The sequence below is a fragment of the Carcharodon carcharias genome, chromosome 25, assembly GCF_017639515.1.
Source record: "Carcharodon carcharias isolate sCarCar2 chromosome 25, sCarCar2.pri, whole genome shotgun sequence".
Lineage (NCBI taxonomy): Eukaryota > Metazoa > Chordata > Chondrichthyes > Lamniformes > Lamnidae > Carcharodon > Carcharodon carcharias.
The window spans coordinates 15,146,472-15,151,314 of record NC_054491.1 but is presented as its reverse complement, the minus strand read 5'-3'; the positions used below and the strand labels follow the sequence as shown (position 1 = coordinate 15,151,314).

The 4,843-nt window shown below is 41.7% G+C and overlaps 1 non-coding gene across 1 annotated transcript; it reads right to left on the bottom strand.

Moving 5' to 3' along the window:
- Positions 1-411: 411 nt before the first annotated feature.
- Positions 412-530, bottom strand: LOC121269760. Its single transcript, XR_005941407.1, has one exon. It is a non-coding gene; the product is annotated as a U5 spliceosomal RNA (small nuclear RNA).
- Between the last annotated feature and the right edge of the window lie 4,313 nt (positions 531-4,843).

Sequence of the window (4,843 nt, the reverse complement as noted above, 5' to 3'; positions counted from 1 at the left end):
GAACTGGGATTTATAATGAATAAAATTAATTCCATTTTATTGTCGATAACATTTTAAAGATTACAGTTCAGTGGTGAGGCCAGAGTTTCAGTTTATGCTTTTCCTTTTATCCAATAAGAAATAGTTTGGAGGTTGATTTGGAACCCTCTTGATGTTTGTTTTTTTTCCCCTTATTTATATTTTTTGATGACTTTTGTGATCATCGAGGTAAGTCACATTATCTTGGAAAGAAAACTTTCAGTGCATTTTCAGGCTAGCTCCAGACCCAGGGTAAGGACACATCTACTTGGTCCCAATGATTTATCATGACTTTAGAAAAGTCCTGTCTGCAGCTATCTATTTATATTTCATACACCAGCTGTCCTTGTCTCAGTCCGGGTTTGGATAATGATTTGCTCCCCGTTATATGCAGCTTTATTTTCTCCACAAAATTTCAAAAAATTAATTAAAACCCTGATTGTTCCTCTCCACGGAAATCTTTAGTAAAAGGCGAAAGATTTATACAATCCAATGGTGAACAACCATATTGAAAGTAGTTGCAGCCACCCACGTCCTGACTGACTGTGCTCAATGCTATCTTTTAAGAGTTGAGGATTTCATTCCATTACCTTGGGTTGGAGCTGAAAGATGAATAAGCAATATTTTCTGTCCCCTGTCCCCACAAGGAATTTTTTTTTAAGTCATTGATCTCTGACTAAGTATTAAGTACTTCCATTGTTGTTTCTGAACAGGCCCATTATTCCCTTCAGTTTGTGATGAGAGTGTGAACTTAGCTCCTTAAATCAGCAGTAATATTCAACAAGAAGCCCATGGTGTCAGTAGGACTTGGTCCAAAGTTAAACAAGAGTGCAATTTTCCCAACGTTTCCCATAATCTCCACCCAGCCACTGCCCATTGCTTTATCTGTTTCAATAGTAAGGTATTGGAGAAATAAAGCTCTTGATCTTAACTCGGTTTATAGTCATTAAGGGTCAAACAAGAGGTCAAAACCTTCAAAACCACCTCTAAACCATCCCCCATTCACAACCATCACAATGTGAATTTGCAGCTGCCACACCTGCTGGCTGGGTAATAAATCTGTTTGAGTGTCGAGCGGAACTCAGGGAGCTTTTAATTAAATGAGGCTCTGGTGTTAACGTTGACAAGGCCTGCAAAATCTCTAGGAGGACCGCTCATTGCTGGGACTGAGTGCACCATTTCTGCAGCCCCCTTCCTATCAGTGTACAAGCCAAAGGCACCTTTTGAATGCATTTAAGGGATGGTTCTCGATGAATACAAAATTCAAATGCATGGCGTGCAGGTGAGTCACCATTAAAATTATCCAGGAAAGGGTCTAATCAATTCAGGAGAAATAGTACAAACCTGTAACCTCAAACATTTCATCAGCACAGACCTACATTTGCATTTAAGCAAATTTAGCATGAGCTCTCCTGATTTCTGGATGGATAAATGCAGTGAGATGTGTAGTGCTGAGTAACTATAGGCTGAGAATGTTTCTGCTCTGTGATGCGTTAGCTGATTTGGGGTGATGAGTTGCTGCCAACTGCTCGCCTTGCCCTTGGAAGAAAAAGAAGGGGGGGGGCGGAATAAAATCAGCCATGGTCCTCACTCCTGTTAAAGAAAGAGAAACATTTATATAGTGCCTTTGCCATCCTCAGGACTTCCCAAAACATGGACGTCACATTGACCATGATTTTGTTATCTGTAAATCCACTTTCCTCCTACGTAATGCAACTTCTGCTCCAGTCAGAAACTGGTTCAGCTCCCTCCCGAAGGCTACAGAGAGTCAGCACCCAACACACCAGCCAACAATGCATTCCAGAGGCTCACCACTCTCTAGGAAAAGAAGAACCGTCCAACATTCTCTCTATTCTTAGTTCTGCACAATTTAAATACATATCCCCTAGCTGGTCCTCCTCAGTTATTGTTATATAATACAGGTCACTACACCGTTAACTGTTAAAAAATAACTCATTGTGCGAAGTGTTTCGAGCTGCTAAGTCATTGTATAAATGTTCAGAATTATTTCACTGTTGGCGCCTAGGCCCCCATATTATTTTGATTATGATGATGTCACACAAAGATGATACAATTAAATGTTCGCTAAATTGACTGTTTAGCTGTGTCTCAGTTGGTTGCACACTTGCCTGAGTCAGAAGTTCGTAGGTTCAAATCCCACTCCAAGACTTGAGTACAATAACCTAGGCTGACACTCCAGTGCAGTACTGAGGGGGTGCTACACAGTCAAAGGTGCTATAATTTGGGAAGAAATTAATTCTAGGCCCTGTCTACCCTCTCTAACATAAAAGATCCCACAACGCTATTTTGAAGTGGAGTGGTTCTTCCTGGAGTCCTGGCCAATATTTATCCCCTCAAGCAACATCACAAATACAGATTATCTGGTCACATTGCTATATGTGGGAGCTTGCTGTATGCAAACTGGCTGCTGTCTTTCCTACATCAGTGAGTACACTATGAAAAGTTGTAAAGCATTTTGAGGTGGTATTGGTGGTCATGGCAGATGCTATACAAATGCAAGTCTTGTTTTTTATAAAAAGAATTCACACACGTGGGCCCATTTTATACATAGAAGTCAGATCCAATATTCTTCCAACTCATAGTTCTGACTTTGGGTCCATTGACAGGGCATATTCTGATTGTTTCAGATCCCTAGCGTCTCATAAGTAAGTATGATTTGGTTTAGTGGTCCATTATAAATTACTGTAAGCTCTGCCATGGATGGCTTGAGCAGGTCAAAGGTTGGTATACTTGATTCATGAGGGTCCTCATTTTCCAATGAGTAAGCGTTATAATTGTGGTAGTGGGGAGGGAGAATTTATGCCCCAGCGCAGCACTCAGTGGATATGGGGTGTATTTAAAAGATAAAAGGAATAAAAACCTGCATTTATTTGATGCAATTCACAACCTCCGGGCATCCCAAAGTAATTTTGAGCCAATAATGTACAGTCTGTGTTGTAATGTAGGAAATGCAGTGTCAATTTTCACACTGCAAGCTCCCACAAACTGCAACATTAAAATGACCAAATAATTGGTTTCAGATGTTGGTTGAGGGATAAATATTGGGCAGGACAATGGGGAGAACTCCTAGGCTCTTCTTCACATACTGCTATGGGACACCTACATTTACATCTATTCAAGAAGGCAGATAAGCTCTTGGCTTCATATCTCACCTGAAGTGGGGTATGTCTAACAGCGTAGTACTCCTTTAGTACTGCACTGGAAGTGTCAGTCTTAATTTTGCACTCCAATCTCTGGGGTGAGACATGAACCTCTGACTATCTAACTCAGAAGTGAGAGTGCCACCCACTGAGCCAGAGTTGACACCTTTGATGAAACTCCAGGCTAGAAGTGGAGCCTCACAAAATTTATCCTTAAGAAAGTGTATTATATTAGAGCACAATTCCTCCTCCTCTAACCCACCCTGTTGCCCTAACCCTGCCATCTCACCATGGTGGAGGTCCCAAACATGACCTGGTCATTGGGGGTGGGGGTCAAGGGTGGGTGACTACCGAACATTTCACCTCAGAGAAGGAGAAAAATTGGATATAGATGGGTTGGTGGTGCGGGCGGTAAAGTGGCAGATGGATTTTAACATTGAGAAGTGTGAGGTCATACATTTAGGGAGGTCAAACAGTTACAGGGATTACACAATAAATAGGAATATACTAAGAGGGGTAGATGAAGTGAGAGATCTTGGTGTACAAGTACATAGGTCCCTGAAGGCAGCAGTTCAAGTAGACTAGGTTGTAAAAAATGCTCTCCTTCATTGGCAGAAGTATAGAATATAAAACTAAGGATATAATGTTGGAATTGTATAAAACACTGGTGAGGCCACAACTGGAGTATTGTGTGCAGTTCTGGTCACCACATTACAGGAAGGATGTAATAGCTTTGGAGAGAGTGCAGAGGAGGTTTACAAGAATGTTGCCAGGGTTAGAAAAGTGTAGCTACGAGGAGAGATTGGATAGGTTGGGGTTATTTTCCCTAGAACAAAGAAGGCTGAGAGGTGACTTGATTGAGGGGTACATAATTATGAGAGGAAAAGATAGAGTGGACAGGATAAAATTGTTTCCCTTGATGGAGAATTCTAGAACCAAGGGACATAGATTCAAGATAAAAGGCAGAAGGTGTAGGGGGGACATGAGGAAGAACTTTTTTACACAGAGGGTAGTGGGTGTCTGGAATTCGTTGCCCACGTTGGTGGTAGAGGCAGAAACTCTAAACTCTTTTAAAAAATAACTGGATCTGCACCTAAAGTGCTGTAAGCTGCAGGGTTATGGGCCGGGTGCAGGAAGTTGGGATTAGAAAGGGCACCTGGGTGTCCTCGGGCAAGCATGGACAAGATGAACCGAATGGCCTCCTTCTGTGCTGTAACTTTTCTATGGTTCTATGGTTCTAAGTTCTATTCTGTGCTACCCCTGTTCTTCAATTACACCCAATCATTGACCATTTATGGAATTGAGACAGGCAACATGTCTCCCCTGTAAATCTTTGGAATTCTCTACTCCAGAGAGGTGTGGATCCTCAGTTCCTGAGTATAATCATGACAGAGGTCGATTGATTTTTGGGGAGATGGTGGTGTAATGGTAATGTCACTGGACTAATAATCCAGAGGCCCAGGCACTGGAGACATGGGTTCAGATTCCACCATGATAGCTGGTGGAATTTAAATTCAGTGAATAAATCTGAAATTAAAAAGCTAGTCTTGCTAACAGTGACCATGAAACCATTGTTGATTGTCATAAAGACTCTTCTGATTCACACTAATGTCCTTTAGGGAAGGAAATCTGTCACCCTTACCTGGTCTGGCCTACAAGTGACT